Source organism: Callithrix jacchus, chromosome 1 (assembly GCF_049354715.1).
Source record: "Callithrix jacchus isolate 240 chromosome 1, calJac240_pri, whole genome shotgun sequence".
Lineage (NCBI taxonomy): Eukaryota > Metazoa > Chordata > Mammalia > Primates > Cebidae > Callithrix > Callithrix jacchus.
The window spans coordinates 109,973,772-109,994,465 of record NC_133502.1 but is presented as its reverse complement, the minus strand read 5'-3'; the positions used below and the strand labels follow the sequence as shown (position 1 = coordinate 109,994,465).

Genomic DNA, 20,694 nt, shown 5'->3' with positions numbered 1-20,694 from the left:
AGCCTCGCAAAGTGCTGGGATTATAGGTGTTAGCCACCGTGGCTGGCCCTTTGAACAATTCATTAACTGATTAGACAGATATTTGAGAGGACTTAACTAGAAAAGGAGCAGTCTTCTAGGGACCACATGGGCTTACTAGGAGTGTGTCATCTTAAACATGTGATTTTTTTCCCCCATGTAGGTTGAGTAAATTGAATTTAGCAATGTTTCAGACAAAGTGTCTCATGATACGTTTATGAAATATTTAATAGATGGCCAAATTAGGATTTGGGTTATTGGGCCGGGTAAATTAGTGGATGATTGAAATAATTTGATGAATGAATTGATGTCAGCTTGGAGAAAGGTATTTCTGGTGACATGGCATGGTCGTTTTTTTCACTCTGTTCTATTAATCATTTTTATCACGGACTTGGATTAAACAGGCACATCACATTTGCATATCACATGCAAAAAGCTAATAGTTTGGATCAGGGAATTAGGGTTGAAAAAGCTTAGTCATCTGAAATGATTGGCTGAAACTAAGATGGTCTGTAATAATGATTAAAATTTTGCATATAGGTTTGTCAAATTATCAAACTAGCCATGAATCAAGTGGGTGTGTTTTAAAAGAAGTTCATATGAAGAGACCTGGGAAGTTGTGGTTTAACTGTCACTGCCATGCCCCACAGTGCCAGAGTTTGAATGTGTCTTCTCCAAAAGTGAGATGTGGAAGCTTAAGGGCCAATGTGATAACTATTAGAGCACAGGACCTTTAAGAGGTCATAAGGTCATGAGGGCTCCTTCCCTTGTGAATGGGAGTAAGACCCCTATAAAAGCAACTTTCACAGCCTTCGGGAGCTTCCTCTTCTGCCTTCTGCCATGTGAGGACACAGTTTTCCTCTACTATGGAGGATGCAGCCCTTATCAGACAACCAAACCTGGCAACACCTTGACTTCCAGCCAAGAATTGTAAGATACAAGTTTTTGTTCTTTGTAAATTACCCAGTCTCAGATATTGCTCTTTCAGCACTAACTAAAAACACAAGTGTAGACTGTTTTAATAGAAGTGAACTACTTGGAATGGGGAAGTGCAGTCTCTGTACTGATGAGAAGATAACATTGTATTCATTTATGGTTTCCAGGTTTTAAGAGGTATCTGGGAACTTTATCATAAAAAATATTTTGAAGAATCAGAATGGTTTTTTTAACATAACTTTTGTGTGTGTAATGTAGAGAAATTATTAGAATAATAACTATTTTCAAATATTTAAAGACTGAAAGAATTAACCTAGTTCCATATTTGCTTAGCTTTTAAATCATGTATATACTTGCAGGCTGAGAATTGTGCCAGGCATTGGGGATATAATAGTGACTAAAAACAGAAAAACTGACCTCCTTTTTACTCTTTATGGCACCGACAGTCGGATGGAAAAGGCAGACATTAACCAAGTAATTACATGAATAAATGTAAACTGCAACGATGGTAACTTCAAAGATGTAGAGGTGTATGGTGCTATGAGAAAGAGTATGTAGTAGGAGCATTTGATTTATTTAGTAAGGGAAGGGAAGGGAAGGGAAGGCTTGCCTGAAAGTAAGAAAGAATATACATTGACTAGGTGAAAAGGGGTCGAGAGGGATCTAGGGTGAGCAAACATGGTGCTTAAGAAAAACAAAAAGCCTGTCAATGATCACGTAATCTGCTCTAAACCTGAAAAGGTAGGAAAGGATGAGGTCACTCATCCTTTAAAGACCTTGGTAAGAAGTCTATTGCTTATCTAGAAACAGTGAACAACAGTTGCTGGTCTTACATAGAAGACTTCCTTATTTAAATTTGGGAAGATACGTCTAGCTGCAGTGTAGGGAATTGCCAAGAGAGGATTTGATAAACCACCTAAGGAAGAATTCCAGTTAGGTGGACAAGGGGTCATTGTGCTGCAAGAAATGGGACTTCTCAAGGAAAGTGGAATTTAGTCTTGCAGATCAGGTGGGAGACAATAAAGATATATTTAGGGGCAGGAGACTTGGATATCTCAGTTTTACAATTCATAGCTTAGTAGCTCTGTGTAAGTCACATTATTTATGTGCCCGTGATTTAATTGTGTCACATTTTTCTCATAGGTTTTGTCAAGATTAGATTTTATATATATGCGAATGGCATACAAACTGTGAATCGTTATATAAAATGAACGATTTGTGGGGAAAAATAATTGTCAACCATAGCCATTATTGAACAGGGTAGCCTAGTCATAGAATGGGATTTCTTCAGCGGTTCCTAGTCTTAGCTAGTTGGAATAGATGATTCTTTAAGATTTGTATTTTTGTAGTTTCAGATTTCCATATCTCTTCCCAGGTGCCTTGGAGCATTTATTAACAAGGACAGCCTAAATATTTATAGTAGGTCCATGCTTTTGGCTTTCTATTGGCAACGAAGTAGCTTGATGTGATTTGAAATCAGTTTTATACATGTTCTTTCCCTTATGTGTGATCTCAGATATAAGAGGCATTTCAGGAATCTTGTAGCAAAACCTAAAGAAAAGAATTAGAACTATTAAAAAATTCCCAGTATATCTTTTGGTAAGGTAGAACATACATATCTGAAGTTAGATTCAAGTACATAGAGATATACATGTATTTCTTCTCTTGAGTATTGCCTGTATGTATCTATTTATGCAAAGCTATGCAAATACAGATCCTGTGAGTAGAAATATACCTTCAGTTTTTGAAATGGTTTATTTTACAAACCAAGATAAAATAGAAATCAGGATAAAACACATTGTTTGGCTACTTTTTTGAGACAGGAAAGGAACGACATTCCTAAATCATAGCAAAGAGTTCGTATAGGTAACATTATTTATTCACATGTTTGTGCACACAAAATCCGCTCATATATTCATTTGAACAGCTGTTATATTTATATGTACTACTATAATCTGTATTTTTACTGAAATCATTTGTATATGTTACCACTAATCTCAAAAACCTATGCCCAAGTTACATGGGAATATACCCTTTTACAGTGAACTAAGGCAAAAGGCCAGGTTGTGTCTATCTTTTAAAAATCTAAATTTATGCCGTCTTTTGGGATAATGCCTTAAACATGTTATATATAATCTTTTGGAATTTTTGTTGCTTTATTGTTTATTAGACTTATTTAATTTTTTTTTTTTTTTTTTTTGAGACAGAGTCTTGCTTTGTTGCCCAGGCTGAAGTGCAGTGGCACAATCTTGAATCACTGCAACCTCTGCCTCCTGGGTTCAAGTAATTCTCGTGCCTCGGCCTTCCAAGTAGCTGGGATTACGGGCATATGCCACTGTGCCTGGCTAATTTTTGTATTTTTAGTAGAGACAGGGTTTCACCCTGTTGGCCAGGCTGTTCTCAAACTCCTGGCCTTAAGTGATCCATCTGCCTTGGCCTTCCAAACTGCTGGGATTATAGGCATGAGCCACTGGGCTCAGCCACGTTTATTCAGTTCTAAGTAGGTATGACTTCTGCATGTGTCTTTTTATTTAGGACATTTCTATGCAGAAGAAATATTGTTCATTCTAGTTATTTAGTGATAAGTATTTATTTTCCTAATGAACTAGGAATAATAATTGCTGAAAACTAATTACACTTGGGGGTTGTTTATACTTGGAAGTTGCTTCTGGATCCATAGCTGAGTAGAAGACATGACAGGGTGTTAAATCAGATCTCCTCACAGACTTCCATTTATATTGATAATGACCGTAATAGATAGGCCTGCCAGTAGGCTAGGAACTTTACATGTGTTATTATTTAATCTTTCCAACAGTCCTATGGGATGTGGGTACTGTTATTCCAGTTTTGCAGATGAAGAAGCTAGGATTTAGTGAGGCTAAATAACTAGTAAATAGAGAGGACTATGTTCCATCCTAAGTTGCTTTTGATTCCAAGACTGCTATGCTATTTTGAAACAGCTGATTTGGTACAAAAGAACTTGGTTGAAATCATTTCAGTCTAATCTCCTGGAGCCATGCTACTTTCTATGGTACTATATTAAAAAAAGATAATACACAGATAACAGATACAAAGGTTGAAATCAGAAACCTATAGTATTCCCTGAGAAATAATGGATTTCTTGTTGCTTTTATAATATATTTTTAAATAGTGAATGCATACACACAGTAAAAAATAATTCATATAGCCAGAGCGTCTATAGAGTGCAAAGTATGCCTTCCTCCTATGCCAGCCTCCTGTTCCCCCACACAGAAGCAACCATTGTATCTAATTTCTGGTTATTCTTCCAAATATGACAGTAACATGAATTTATTTTTATTTTATTTTCTCAGGCTGGAGTGCTGTGGTGCAGTCATAGTTCACTGCAGTGTTAAAACTCTTCAGCTCAAGCAATCTTCCTGCCTCAGCCTCTGTATTAGCTGGGACTAGCAAGCATGCGCCACCAGGATCAGCTATTATTTTTATTATTTTATAGAACTGGTGTCTCCCTATGTTGCCCAAGCTTGTCTCGAACTCCTAGTGTCAAGGAATTCTCCTGCCTTGGCCTCCCAAAGCAGTAAGATTATTGTCACGAGCCACTGTGCCTGGCCATTAATTGGTTTTTTAAAAAAATGACATTTGAGTATCAATTCCAAAGAAAACTAGAAGAGCCAGATCGTGTACCAGATTGATATCTGAGTGGGCCAAGCTAGAGAAGGCTGGAGAAGGATGTAGATGACACACTTTCAGTGATGAGAGTGTCAGATAGGGTGTCAGCATTACCTACCATCCCCATAGGGTAACAGAAAGTCATCACAGCAGGTTTGCCTGGTTTTATAGATGAGAAAATTGGTTATTTAGGTCATGTGGATAGTTGCAGGTAGAGCAGAATTCATATGCAGAAATATGCTTTTCATTTTTCCAATTCCTTCTACAGCACAAGTGACTGTAGAAGAACAAGAACAAGAGTGTAATGAAGAACTGTACAATTTAAATTGTACAATTCCAAAATTGACTAAGGGTTTCTACTGGTAAGCCAAGCAGCAAACTTTTGAAAGCCAAAGTTAGTAGCAGATAGTAAAAATCATTTTTAATACTCTTTTTTAAATTTTAGAATACATTTAGATTTACAGAAAGCATATGAAGATATTAAACAGAGTTCCCATATACGCTACTTCCGTTTTCCCCTATTATTAATAAGTTTCTCCACTATGAAGTTATTCTTTGGAAGGAAGTCACTATATGCGGCCTACACTTAAGGAGTGGGAAATTATGTTCCCCCTTCGTGAGGGCTAAGAAAATTATTTGGAATGCTTCTGCACAAGAGATTTCTCTCTCCTTCTGTTTATTTTTTCCAGTCAAAATGTATTTGTTGTCTTTTTGGGACTTGCAGACTTGCTCAGTTGCCCAGGCTGGAGTGTAGTGGCACAATCATATCTCACTGCAGCCTAAACCTCCTGGGCTCAAGCAATCCTCCTACCTCAGCCTCCTGAGTAGCTGGGACTACAGGCACACCACCATGCCCAGCTAATATTTGTAATTTTTGTAGAGATGGGATTTCATCATGTTGCCTAGGCTTGTTTTAAACTCCTGACCTAAAGTGAACTTCTCGCTTCAGCTTCCCAAAGTTCTGGGATTACACGTATGAGTCACTCAGCCTCAGTCATTTACATATATGAATATGGCGCATGGGTTATATCATTTTTGGGTTATAATCCAGCACTATAGTTTTATTGCTCAAATTGTTCCAGCTCTGGCCATTGAGAGCTCTTTTAGTTGGCTCCTATATCTCTTTAACATACTTTAATCACTATGTTTTACTTTGGTTTTCTTTTTTGAGCACTTCCTTGCTTTTCTACACTACAAGATGCTCCAGATTTACTTCTTGTATTTCCTGCTTCACTCCTAGAATCAGCTGTTTTTCCTTGGAACTCTGATTCTTTTTACTGGAAAATACTATTGGAAACCAGGATCTGGGTGCCAGTTGTAATTGCAGCTCTTTTAAAACCAAATATTGAGCAGACAAGAAAGTTTTAGCCATTATCCCAGGTACTAAATTAAGTCATTGAAATACTTTATTTAATTTCACTGGAATGTAAAATTTGCCTGAGTGAATTGAATGGAATGATCCAAAGAATTTTTAAGGGAAAATTCTAAGAATTATTGTTACTGTTTTCTGCTACTTTTTTAGAAAAAATTCTGTTCTTGATATCGCTTGATTTGATTTTTGTGAATATCCTTTACCGGAAAACCTGAGACAGAACTTTAAAACATGATAATTTGAAGCAGGTTGGGATTAACTCTGGGATTTTGGAAAGACTTTGAACTCCATTAGGAAAATTAACAAGCATGTAGTCTGTGAAAGACATAATTCATATTTATGTAAAGAATAATACTTTATTCCGCAGTCACACATCTAAAATTTTTAAAAAGTTCTTTTTTAAAGAAAGAATAGTACTTTCTTTTGTATCACTAAGCATTTCAAATTTGTGTATCAAACAGAGGATTGGGGAGAATGTTTTGTTAAGGAAAGAGAAAGGCAAAAAAAATAGTAAAAAAGAGAAAAAAATGACCTTTGAGCATAGTTAAAATACATTTTAACTATTCTTCATGTTGTTTCAAAGGGAAATTTCCTGTTATAGAGCTCATCTTTCTGACACCATAATTGAGATTTTCTTAATCTGGGATATTTGCACATATATCAGACAACTCATTTTTATAGGTTTTAAAGGGATTTATTTGTATGTGTGTGATTGCAATCTTAGTAGTACTTGATGAAACTTGTTGAAAGTTTATATTTTAATTTTCTTTTTCTCTGCCTTGCCAGGCAAATACTTTTTTAGCATCTACCATTTCAATAAACAAGCTGAATTTTTACACCCATCAAGCAACCAGGTCAGTAGAATCATAGGATCTGATAGGTGAATGCATAAAGTATAAAAACTTTTCAAAGAATTTTCAAAGAATTAACCAAATGTTTTTATCCTGGGCTATGATGATCACTATTTGTCCTAAACTATTTTAATTTTCTGTGTCTTAGGTCATTATTATTATTATTATTATTATTTTCTTGAGACAGGGTCTCACTCAGTTGCCCAGGCTGGAGTGCAGTGGTGCGATAATAGCTCACTGCAGCCTCAGTAATTGTAGCTTCAATCTCTTGGTCTCAAACAGTCCTTCTGCCTCAGTGGCTGAGACTACACACATGCACTTCCACACCCGGCTAATTTTTTAATTTTTAGTAGAGACAAAGTCTTGGCCATGATGCCCAGGCTGTTCTTGAACTCCTGAGGCTCAGGTGATCTTTCTGCCTTGGCCTCCCAAATTGGTGGGATTACAGGCATGAGGCACGTACCTGGCCAATTTTCCATATCTTATTTCAACTGTAAAGACTAGTCTTTTAAATCAATGTGAATAGAAAAGTGTCAAATAAACTGATAATGTACAGTTGTAATTAGTGAGAAGCATAGCACCATGAGGAAAAGAACCAGGCAGATAAAAATTGAGGCAAGTGTAAATGAAACCATCTCTAATAAATAAGCAAACATCATCAGTGCATGGAAAAACTGCATGAGGCAGAGAAGCTCCAAGGAGCCTTAGGATGAAAATAGCTGGAAATCCTCAAGAGAGTTGGAGCTGAGTGTAGAGATGGGGAAATAATAAAACAAAGGTTCTGAGTAAAGGTTACTGGTGAGTCCTGAGGCTGGCAGAGGTTGCCAGGGAGAATGTGAGAAACAGCATGTTATTTGGGGTTCAGTTGCAATGTTGAAGCCTGTGCTTCAAGATCCTCAAAACAATGATCTTGGACATGGCAAGAAGGAAATTCAGTGTCTACAGTATGCTAGGTGTTGCTCTTCTATGTATTAATATTATATCATTTAATTCTTACCTCTATTCTATGAGGGAGGGTATTACTAGTCACAATTTGACAGATGAAGAAAATAAGGCACAGAGCGGGGAGAGAACGTGCTGCAAACTACATAGCAAATAATTGGGGTAAATGCAAACAAAGAACCTAATTTTTAATTTTGAAGATGAAGATAATAGACAAAACCAACTAGGTATAGCATAGGTGGAAATTCTTAGGGCCTAGCTCACCCATCAGTATTTCTGGGTTGAATTGGTTAGAAGAAAAGAGTTTAAAATTGTTGCATTTAGATTTAGGTAGTTAATTGCAATTTTAAAATATGGGTTATGGCAGGGTACAGTGGCTCACAACTGGAAACCCAGTGCTTTGGGAGGTCAAGGTAGAAAGATCATTTGAGGCTTAGGTGTTCGAAACCAGTCGGGGCAACATAGTGAGACTCCTTCCTTACAAAAAATTAAAGAATTGCCCAGACATGTTAGAATGTGTCTGTAGTTCTAGCTACTTGGGAGGCTGAAGCAGGAGGATCACTTGAGACCAGGAAGGAGTTTGAGGCTGCAATTCAAGCTATGATGGTATCACTGCAGTCTGGCCTAGGTGACAGAGTGAGACCCCCCTTTTTTTTTTAAAGAAGAGGAAATATATGGGTTATAATAAGTTGCTGTATCATGGGAGGGCCTCAGAATGGACAGGGAACTCATGGTTATAGCTGATGTAGCAAATGGATTTGGGGATACAAAAGTGGAGATGGAATCATTTGGTCCTTTTAATTACCACTTAACACTTTGAACAGGATCCTTTGTGAAGATCCCTACAAACTGCAGAGAATAATTTTTTACTCTCCTTTTTGTAAAAAGGATAATTTTTAAGAGATTACTCTTAGACTCTAGCAAAAGGATTTTTAGTATATTAGTCCATTTGTGAATGGGAAAAGAAAATAACTAAAACCACTGTGAATTGTAATAATGCAATATTATTTAATCATGTGTTTATGTTTACAGAGTAAATTTCAAGAGCAAATTAATTATACGTCTGTAGTTCTTGAAGTTAAGTAGGTTAAGTGAGGGAAAAGCATGATTTAATCTTGCTTTATTGCTGGCCAAATCTCTAGGCTGGTCATTTTTCCCTTCTAATAAAAATGCTTGTGATTCCTTGTCTTCCCATTAGCTCATAGTTGAGAGCTCTGTTTAGTTGTCTGTGAGACGGAGTATATTAGGCTTGCCTGATTAAAATTGTTCACGAGAGATCAAGCAGACAAGGGACTTTTAGCATAATTAAAAAAGCACTGCTAGCCTTTAAATATGAGATTTCAGAGACTTTTGAATTCATATCCACCTGTAGGGAAGTGTGTTTATCTAATTAGATTCTGATTCTCTTATGAATGCTTCATACTTAATTCATGCATGGTGTCCTTTCATTTTATAGAATATTATCCCTTCATGCAGGAGACATGAAAAATGCTTACTGGAACCAAATCTTGAATGAACTGAATTGTTTCCCTTGAAAGATTACAGTGTGATAAGTTAAGATATCAGTTACCTCCTTTTGTTAACCTGTGTGTTTATAAAAGGAGCAGGAGCAAATTTGAAAATACTAAAAACAAAAATCAAAACAAATTGTATATCCTGTGTTCTCACGTTAATCTGAGAAAATTATACCAGCTTTTGGGAAATAGTCTCCTTTTGTTTAAGGGAAATCTTAGTCCAAAGTTTTTATTTTTGTCTTCATTTTTCATTTCTCAACTTTTGCATTGCAGGGTTCTGAAATCATTCAGTTATTATTTCCATGTTACTATCATGTTTCAGAAAAAAATGATATACTTAATGGAGTTTAAAATTGCTTCTTTTGTCCTTCTGAAGTAAAGTCCACTGTTATAGACTGAGTATAGAACACTTCAGGTTTTTTTCTCTGGGTGTTTTTTAAAAGGCATTTTAATTCTTTGGAAAGGAATGCTTTTTAGCATAAATCAAAATGTTATTGCTATAATGAGGCAGCATGTTAGAAGAAAATTATCAAGATATGAATTTTTTAACCTTCATTTATAAGGCTTTAATTTCATAGACTAAGGGCTTTTGACTTGTGAACACTTCTTTAGAGAAGGCATTTTCCTCAACGAATAAGTAATGCTTTGTTTTTACCCAGAAGATTGCTTTAGAACATTTTTCATATAATTAAAATAATTTTTCCATTAGCTGGAATTGTTCTCAAAGCTTCTTGACTTTTTTTTAAGTTCCATTTTATTTTGCATTTAAAAAAAATTAGTTTTAGCTTGATTTTAACATAAAACAGCAATGCCCAGCAAGAACCCAAATTTTTTCCATATTAGGTCTATGCAAGAGAATAGATGGTAAAAGAAGCCCCTCAAGCCAAAGTGTAGCAGACGTTACCCCAATTTATTAAGATTGATTTTAGGAATCTAATAAAACATATTGATCAATCATAAAAATATTTTAATTGAAAATGATAAAGAATTGAGAAGGAAAGGAGCCTGAAATTTCAAATGGTGAGAATTGTGTGTATGTTTTTTTCTTTTTTTTGTGTGTCTCATTATCTGCAGGAGTAGTGCACTAAACAAGGTTATATCTTGAAATGGTAAAATCTGTGAATAGTTTTGTTTGTGGGAGGAGGTCACAGAAAGGTTATTCCTCTGGCTTTCTTTTTCTTGACAAGTAATCAGAGTCGTTCACAGATCTCCTGGTTTCCAGCCATTTTATAGTCTTGAGAATTAATTTTTGTATCAAATTATATATTACCTTTACTTTTGGTTAAATAAACTATTTTAATAGGATCACATAATCAAATAGGATAGAAAGTAATAGTTACTTCAATGAAGACTTCCTTTAGGATGAAATTATATAAATTAATAAGGTATAGTTACATATTATAATTATGGCAACTTGTATACCTCTGTCCTATGCAAGTACTGTTTCTTTTATATATTCCCATAAGAACCCCTTAATTTCAGACACTTGTTATTGTATCAATTTGCTTGTTTACTCATTCTCCTGTTCATCATCTGTCCATTCAGTCAATAATGATTTATTGAATGGTTCTTATACATCAGGCATTAGGCTTGGGCACTGGAGATACAGGGATGAGTAACTGTCTTGGAGGAGCTGTTTTTGTGGGAAGCAAACCTACAAATGAATAATACCAATATGAATAGAGTGGTGTACATGTAAAAGAAGGTACATCTAAATGTCACTGAAATGTCAAGACTTCATCAAAGGAAACAATATTTAAACTGATTCTGGAAAGATAAATTTTCATTCACTATACCAGAAATAAGGGCATACAGAAAAGTTAGAACAGCAAGTACAAATGCATTACATTTTTAAAGGACTTTGAAAGATCTTAGTATATCTAGAACACAGGAGCAATAATAGGAAATGAAGCTTGAAAAGTAGGTGGGAGGATCTATCCACCAAGTTGACAAGTTTGTGCTTTGCCTCTAAGGAATTATAAGGCAGAAAAGCCATCAAAGCTGGATGCATAACATGAAAAAATTTGTATTTTTTAAAAATAAATTGAGTGGGAATATAGGAGATATTTGGAGAAGGAAGAGTCTGTATGCAGTAATCATCAGATGGCCCCTACTTCAGTGAACTAGGAGCAATTTTATAAGATTGGATTATGAAGCCAGATGGGCTTGACTTCAGATCCTCAACCTGAAGATCCCCTTAACTTCACTCAGCCTGAGATATTTCATCTGTAAAGTGGGAGTAATAGCTATCTTGAAGTATTGTTAACTTCATGTGTTCAAGATGTTTTGCTTAAATATCTATGCCTATAATAAATTTTCAGTAAGTAGTGGCTATTACTATTATATATTGAACTCTTAACTGCTTAGAATTGCGTAATAAACCTGATGTGTGATGTTACCCTCCCTGTGGCCGTGTGTTCTCATTATTCAGCACCCACTTAGGAGTGAGAACATGCAGTGTTTGGTTTTCTGTTCTTGGGTCAGTTTGCTGAGAATGATCTACACACGTACTCCAAAACTTAAAGTATAATAATAACAACAAAAAAAGAATTGTATAGTAAACATTATAAATGCTCCCTTCTCTCAATAAATGTATAATAACTTACTATATGAAAAACACAAACAGAAAGGCAAATACACATTAGAAAACTATGTTTATCTTTGAAGATTTCTTTACTGCTTTTTCTGTGTGACAGATAACTGTTGAAGATTGACAAGTGCATTTATTATGAATGGGAGCATATGAATACCCTGTTCATATGCTCCCAAATACTTTAAACCATTCAAAATGATGGGTATTGATGGCTTTGAAGTTTGATGAATGTGATTAAATATGTTTTTCCCCAAGTACAAACTATTTGTTCGATGTTTGTAATGAGTAGAGTTAAAGATAGGAAGTACTGTGCCTCCTATCCCAAAGAGGAATTTCTCCTAGACCCTCACGTAACAAAGTGATCATTTGAGTTTCTACTTCAACTCCTTCTGTGACTGAGAGAGAGTTTTATCTTACAAAAGCAGTCCATTCCATTTGCAGAGAGCTTCAATTGTCAGTATATTCCATGTAGCTGATACAGCTTCATTTTAATTTCTCTTCTGTGGTTACTCATTCTCTCCTGAAGCCACACAGACCAAATCGAATCAGATTTTACTTGCTATGCTGTCAGCTGTTTGCCAAGTGCCAGGAATTTTTTCTTTCCATTTTTTTTTTTGAGGCTTCTTTTTTCTAGGTTTAGTGTATTCTTAGTTTTGCCAGTGTTGATTTTGTAAAGAATAGTTTTGTTGTAGCGTATTTGGCATACAGTAAACTACATATAAAGTATACAATTTGGTAAGTTCTGATGTCGTATATATCTGTGAAACTAACACTACAGTCAAGATAGTGTATATACTATCATCCCTAAAGTTTCCCTGCGTCCCTATTTTCTTTCTCTTGTCTCTCCCTGTCCCACCAAGCTCTATCCCTCCCTACCCTTGCAATTTCTCTTCTGTTTTCTGTCATTATCTATTAGTTTACATTTTCTAGAACTTTATAATAATGAAACAATACAGTATGTATTCTTTCTGTGTGGCTTCTTTCACTTATCATAATTATTTTGAAATTCATCCATATTGTTGCCTATAATAGCAGTTCATTCCTTTTTATTGATGAGTAGTATTTGATTACATGGATATACCACAATGAGTTTATGTATTCACCCGTTGGTAGATAATTGAGTTATTTTCATTTATTGATTATTATGGTTAAAGCTCTTATGACTATTGATGTACATGATTTTGGACAAATGCTTTCTTTTGGATAAATCCCTAAGAGTAGAATTGGATGGGTGATAGGGTAGGTATGTATTTCAATTTTTAAGGAACTCCAAAACTGTTACACAAACTGGTTGCACTGTTTTACATTCCAACCAGCATTGTATGAGAGTTCCAGTTTCTCTACATCCTTACCAACAGTTGATGCGATCAGTTTTTAAAATTTTAGCCATTCTATTATTAAAAAGTCAAAAAAAAAAAAGCTGCTGCCAAGGTTGTGGAGAAAAAGGAATACTTTTACATTGTTGATGGGAGTGTAAATTAGTTCAACCATTGTGGAAAACAGTGTGGTGATTCCTCAAAGACCTAGAGGCAGAAATACCATTTGACTCAGCAATCCCATTACTGGGTATATAGCCAAGGGAATGTAAATTATTTTATTATAAAGATACATGCATGTGTATGTTTATTGCAGCACTATTCACAATAGCAAAGATATGGAATCAACTGAAATGGCCATCAGTGATAGACTGGATAAAGAAAATGTGGTACATATACACCATGGAATACTGTACAGCCATAAAAAGAAATGAGATCATGTCCTTTACAGGGACATGGGTGGAGTTGGAAGCCATTATCCTCAGCAAACTAACACAGAAACAGAAAACCAAACACTGCATGTTCTTACTTATAAGTGGGAGCTGAATGATGAGAACACATAGACACATGGAAGGGAACAACACTTACTGGGTCCTGTTGGAGAAGTTTGGTGGTGGTAGGGAGAGCATCAGGAAGAATAGCTAATGGATGCTGGGCTTAATACCTAGGTGACAGGATGATCTCTGCAGCAAACCATCATGGCACATGTTTACCTATGTACCAAACCTGTGCTTCCCACACATATACCTCTGAACTTAAGGTAAAAGTTGAAGAAAATGTTAGCCATTCTAACAGATGTGTAGTGGTTTCTTTTTGTGATATTAATTTGTACCTACTTAATGATTAATGATATTATCTTTTTTTGTCCTTATTTGCCACTTTATTGCTTCAGGAGTGACTGTCTACATCTTTTGCTTACTTTTAATTAGGTTGTTTTATTGTTGAATTTACAGTCAATAAATTTTGGATGTAAGACGTTTATTGGATATATGTTTGTAGATCCTAGTCTGCTTTTTTTCTTAATTCCTGTACAGTATCTTTCAAAGAGCAGAAAATTTTTAATTTTAAGTCTAATTTATCAATTTTATTTTTTATGGATTATGCTGTTAGCATCATAACTAATAAATTTTGCCAAAATTAATGCTAAAATATTTTTTATGTTTTCTTCCAGAAGCTTTATGTTTTTACTCTTTACATTTAGGTCTAGAATCCATTTTTATAATAAACTTTTTGCTTTGAAATAATTTTATATTTGCAGAAAAGTTGCAGAGGTAGTACAGACGTTCCCATATACCCCCATTCCTTTTCTTCTTTTGTGTGTATCTTAAATAACCATGATATATTTGTTACAAGTAGGCAACCAGAGGGTATATTACTATTGACTGTACTTCAGACTTTATTTGGATTTCATCCGTTTTTCCACTAATATCTGTAACCTTATTTTTCATGACCTTGACAGTTTAGAGCAGTACTGGCCAGATATTTTGTAGAGTATCCTTCAATTTGGGTTTGTTTAATTTTTTTTCTTGATTACACAGGGATTCTGATTTTTGGGGGGAGAAGTGCCTTTCTCATCACATCATATGGTATCAACATACCTTTATCACTGGTGTTGCTTAACCTTGATTACCTGACTAAGGTAATATTAGCCAGGTTACTCTATGGTAAAGTTAATTCTTTTCACCCTGTCTATATTCTATTTTTGAAAGCAAGTCACTAAGCATAGCCTGTGCCCGAAGAGGGGAGGGGCTGATTAGTTCATCGCCTAGAGGTAAGGGTATTTACATAAGTTATTTGAAATTCTTCTATAAGAAATATTTATCTCTTCTCTCCCATTTATTTCTTCAATCATTTATTTTATCAGTATGGCTTAATATTTTATACTTTACATTACATTCAAGTACTACATTATTTTGTTACTCAACTTGTTCCAGCTTTGGCCATTGGGAGCTCTTTTTGGTTGGCTCCTGTGTCTCCTTAACACGTTCCCCTCCACCTTTTTTGTGGATCACTTTTTATTTTCTGATACTACAAGATGCCGAAGTCTTATATTTTCTATGCCCCCGAGCCAGAATCATCCATTTCTCAAGGGAGCCTTGGTTCTTGTTTTTAGAGCTAATTATATAGAAATTAAGACCTGGACACTGGGTATGTTGGTTGTTGCCACAGGGTGTCACTATGTCTAGGTTCGTGTGGCCAGCAGAACCAGAAAACATATGTAAATATGCTAACCCATGGATCGATCAGTCTTTCTCTGTCTTGTCTCTCACTCTCTCACTAAAATTCTGTAGGTGTCCATTTGTATACATATTAAACAAAATGTGTGTTCATACTGATGTCTCTGACTGTACCAATTACATACCATGTAATATGTTTTAGTGTGGTTTATTGTTTATCATTAATGTCTCTCTCCAACAATGAGAAACATGGCTTCCATCATCCATCTACTAGGTTGTACAAACCCAGTATATATATAAAGCAGTTTCAGAGTTGTTAACCTATCCCTTGCAATTCATTTTTAGTTAATTTTGTATATGGTGTTAGCTGTGGGTCAGAGTTTATTTTTTTTGAAAATATGGATATCCATTTGTTCCAACAATACTTGTCAAACTATTATTTCTTTGCTTGAATGCCTTTGCATCTTTCTTGAAAATCGGTTATCTGTTTATATGTGCGTCAGTTTTGAAATTCTCTATTCCATTTTATTGGTGTGTTTGTTTGTCTTTACCCCAATAACATACTGTCTCGGTTATTGGAAACTTACAGTAAATCTTCAAATCAGGTAGTGTTAGCTCTCCTTTTTACTTTTTTTTATCAAAGGTGTTTTTGCTATTCTAAGCCCTTTGCATTTCCGTATGAGTTTTGGAATCAACTTGTCAATTTCTGCTGAAAAAGCCTATTGGTATTCCGGATGTGGATTACTTCCAGTGGATTGCATTAATTCTTTAAATTAATTTAGCAAGATTTGACATGTTAACAATATTGGGTCATGTAACCCATGAACAAGCTATACCTCCTTATTTAGCCCTCTGATTTCTCTCAGAAGTATTTTTGTAGTTTTCAGTGTACAGATCTTGCACATCATTTGTCAGATTTATTCCTAAGTATTTTGTGTTTGTGGATGCTATTAAGAATGTATTTTTTAAAAAAATTCCAGCTTTTAATTTTTAATGACTATTAAGTAGATATATGATTGATTTAAATATTGATTTTGTATCTTGCAACCTTGTTAAACTCACTAGTTCTTATAGCAGTTTTATAGATACTAACTTTCTGTATAGGTGATCATGTTGTCTGAATAGAATTTTATTTCTTTCTTTAAAACCTGGATACTTTTTGTTTCTTTTATTTTGCTGATTTCACTACCTAGAACGTTTAAGAAGTAATGAAAACAGACATCTTTGTCTTGTTTCTGATCATAGAGAGAAATACTTAATTTTTCATCTTTAAATATGATGTTAACTGCAGGTTGTTAATATGGGAATATAATATGGGAATGTTGTAACAACTTTATGCCAATAAGTGTGAGAATTTAATAGCAGGAGTAATCAATTCCTTGAAAGACTCAAATTACCTAAGCTCACTCTAGAAAGAACAAATAATGGATATACCTGTATCTATTAAAGGAATTGAATTTGTAATTCAAAAACCTCCCCACAAGAAAATCTCCAGGCCCAAATGACTTCTTTACTGGTGAATTCTACCAAACATTTAAATAAGAAACAATACTAACAATATTAACATGTTTCCCACACATTAGAGAAGAGAGAATACTTCCAACCTAGGCTTTTAATGCCTTTTAGTAGGTGGAAAAAATTCTTTTATTGCTACTTTGCTAGGAGGTTTTATCGAAAATGGATGTTAGAATTTGTCAAATACTTTTAGGTGCCTATTTATATGATTGTTAAGTTTTTCTTTTTTAATTTCTTAGTATGGTAGATTACATTTAAGGTGGTGTGAAACCCTAAACTGGCTTTCAAATCCTGAGACTGACTCTACGTAGTCCTGATGTATTATCCTTTATGAGTGTTAGATTCAGCGTTTTGGAATTTTTACATTTATGTACATAAGAAATATTGGTATGTGGTTTCTTTTTCTTGTAATGTTTCTGTGTGATTAAAGTTCTGCTGGTCTCATAGCCTAGTTTGGGAAGTATTCTCTCCTCTGCAATGTTTGGGAAACATGTTAATATTGTTAGTATTGTTTCTTGTTAAATGTTTGGTAGAATTCACCAGTGAAGTCATTTGGGCCTACAGTTTTTCTTGTGGGGAGGTTTTTGAATTACAAATTCAATTCCTTTAATAGATATAGGTATATCACATTATTCGTTCCTTCTTGAGTGAACTTAGGTAAGTTGAGTCTCAAGGAATTTATTACTTTTGCTATTAAATTCTCAAACTTACTGGCATAAAGTTGTTACAGTATTCTCATATTATATCTGTAGATTCTGTAACAATGCCACCTCTCCTTCCTGCAATTCCTAATTTATATCTTTTTAATTTCAGATCAGTCTGTCTAAAGGTTTATCAATTTTATTAATCATTTCAAAGAATGAGATTTTGTTTTCACTTATTTTTTTCTATTTCAATGAATTTGACCATGATCCTTAACTTTCTCTCTTCTCATTACTTTAGACTTGATTTACTCTTTTACTGATTTCTCGGGGTGAGGCAGAAGCTATTAAGTGAAAACCTTTCTTATTTTCTAATGTAGATATTTAGTAGTATAAATTTCCCTGTAAGTACTGTTTTAGTTGCTTACTGCAAATTTTTATGTTGTTTTAAAAAAAATTTATTCAGGTTAAAATACTTTCTAATCCCCTTTTTTGTTTCTTGTTTGATCCTTTGGTTTAGAAGTTTCTTACTTAGCTCCAAAATATTTGGGGTATTCCAGAGATCTTTCTGTTACTGTTTTCTAATTTAGTTCAATTGTGAACAGGTCATATATAGTTAAGGCTTGAATCATTTTAAATTTGAGACTTGTTTTATGGCCAGAATATTATAAATCTTGGTTACTGTCAGTTTTTGAATTATATAATTTGAGCTCTGTTACTTGGTGTGTAATCATTTAAAATTATTATGTCATCTTGATGAATTGATCACTTTATCATTATAAAATTATTCTCTGTATTCCTGATAATAGTTCTGTTCTGAAATCAACTTTCTTCCTGATACTAGTATAGCCACTCTAGATTTCTTTTGACTGGTGTTAGTGTGGTATACCTTTTTCTGTCCTTTTGCATTTAACTTATCCCTGTCTATATTTAATGTATGTTTCTCAATGCTGTTGTGTCTTGCCTTTTTAGGAGTCTGTTAATCTCTGCCTTTTAATGTTTAATTGGAGTGTTTAGATCATTTGCATTTACTGTTGTTTTTGATACAGTTCTTTTTAAGTTTGTCATCTTGCTATTTGTTCTTTCTTTGTTCCTTCTGTTCTTTCTTTCTCTTTCTCTACTTTTTTTCTGTTTTTATACCTTGTTTTCATGGTTTCTAGACCCTTTAAGCATTTCGTTTGTCCTCTTGGCTAACTCCAATATTTAAAGATAGATATAGACTTATTATATCAAGTTCTTCAAGACTGAAGTGTAATGTCATCGAAGTATTTTTGACTAAGGATTTGTACAGGTTATTTCATCAGTTCTAAAAATCACTGCCTGCTAATTTTACATTTGCCATACTACTTAGATGTGAAATTATATGAACGTTGTAGTTGGTGTTGAATGACCTTTTTAGGATCAACTGTTGGCTTCTGAGCTTTTCCCATTCCCTGATTCAAGACTCTGTATGAGGAGGTTATACACCAGAGCCCTCTCAGGTGCTTATTTATGATCATATGGAGAACATCTTGGAGATGACCAGCTTATATTCTTAGGTTTATCAGTATGTTTCTGTCTTTAGTCAGGATCTTTTTTTTCCCATTTTATTTAGAGAATGGAAAAAGAAAATATACATATCATTAGTTTTTTCATCTCTATCTCTCTACCCATTAGTTCCTACATAGAAGGGCAGGTAGAATATATTTTTCAAAAAGTTGAGAAGCATTTCCCTATCCAGTTTTAAGGAAATATATTTAATATGCCATCTGACATGGAGAGAGGGCATTCAGGTCTTGCAGTTTCTGCAGGTATGCGAATTACATGAAGAAGCAAGAAAGGAGAGATAGGGTTAAGCTTGAATACTGCAATGGTTACTTGATGAAGTTTTGAAGAAGGCGAATCAGCACCTTTTATCTTCAAATACTAGGAAGTAGGGTGGAATGAGGTCTATGTATGGACTCATAAGAGGCCTATACCTGGAATAGTTCCATGAACCCTGGCCTAATACTGAAGAAAAATAGCTTCTCCACGTTCCTCTTGCTTGAAGTTGCTTCCTCTTATAGGATTTTCTTGGAGTAGCTTTGTTACCAGAGGATTTTTGTTAAAGCAGCTCTAGTTTCTAGAAGCTATGTAAATCAGGGTATTCTTGTTCATTCTGTATTCTAAATCTAGCACTTAAAATTGCAAAGAAGCAGAATGTGGTACATCCCCATTAAATGCAGGTGCTTTCTGCCCTGTTTATTTCAGACAGTTGAATGTCTATAGTAGTTAGGACTGATGATTTGTAAGCTGATGAATGATGCCAAAAACTAAATGTCTCTTGAGTACAGTAGAGCCTATAGTCTAGTCTTCATGAATATTAGGGCAGTGTGCCAATGAAAGCTGGCTTAATTCTGCAAGCAGGAGCCCTTTGCAGAAGGATTCATGGTAATTAACCAATTCAAAGTGCAATATTTTCCTTTCATTAATTTGGCAGAAAACAACTAAATATCTACAGCAAGAATGTTTTTGACATTTTCATTTGCTGCTTGGAAAATAATGGATACTTTGAATTGTGCTATAAAAGAAAACTGCTAGGATTTTGTCAATTCCATTTCAACTTCCTAACAAAAACGTGGATTACTCAATTAGCAATTATTTTTTTAAAAAGTTAATATGAAATAGTTTGCTGCAGGAGTAATGACCAGAATTGATTGACATTTTGAGGTGATTGGCTTATAGGAGATTCTTCGGGAGTTTATTGGCTCAGGCTTCTTGCTTGTCACATCTCCTGTATGTCTGAGTAATAAAATTCCAGTTGGGTATGATCCTTTCCTATCCTTTATCTCATCTCAAGTTCATTTTTATTCCAAATATTGCACAGCATTTCGCTCTCTTTTACTGTTTCTTTTGGGTTAAATAAGTATTTATTTCAATTAGTTCATGCCAAGAACTGTTAACTTTTTACTTTTAAAAATGTACTTATGGCCAGCCACCTGGCATGAAGTATTTTGAGTAATTTTGGAACTAAGAATCCACTGATGGCAAATGTTTCACTGGAGGAATTATTGAAGTGTGTATTCATTTTAGGGTATATTAGTTTTTTACATAAATACTCCAGTCTGTTGATAGTGTTTATCTTTTCACTAAAAATGTAATGTTTTATAATCATACCTTTGATTACTAGACTCTAGTTATTGAAAACTTGAT

The 20,694-nt window shown here is 34.5% G+C and overlaps 1 protein-coding gene across 40 annotated transcripts in view; it reads left to right on the top strand.

Moving 5' to 3' along the window:
• The window catches only part of RFX3 (regulatory factor X3), a 304,192-nt gene that overhangs the window by 64,189 nt on the left and 219,309 nt on the right, over positions 1-20,694 (top strand). For 8 of the 40 annotated variants that reach the window (XM_078368250.1, XM_078368243.1, XM_078368228.1 and 5 more), the window contains 2 exons: positions 4,871-5,982; positions 6,761-6,828. The exons of 28 other annotated variants lie outside the window; for them this stretch is intronic. The gene's annotated coding sequence lies outside the window, so the exon portion shown is untranslated. The remainder of the gene's footprint in view (positions 1-4,870; positions 5,983-6,760; positions 6,829-20,694) is intronic. 4 more of the 40 variants (XM_054255802.2, XM_035304833.3, XM_078368291.1 and 1 more) reach the window with 2 other exon arrangements.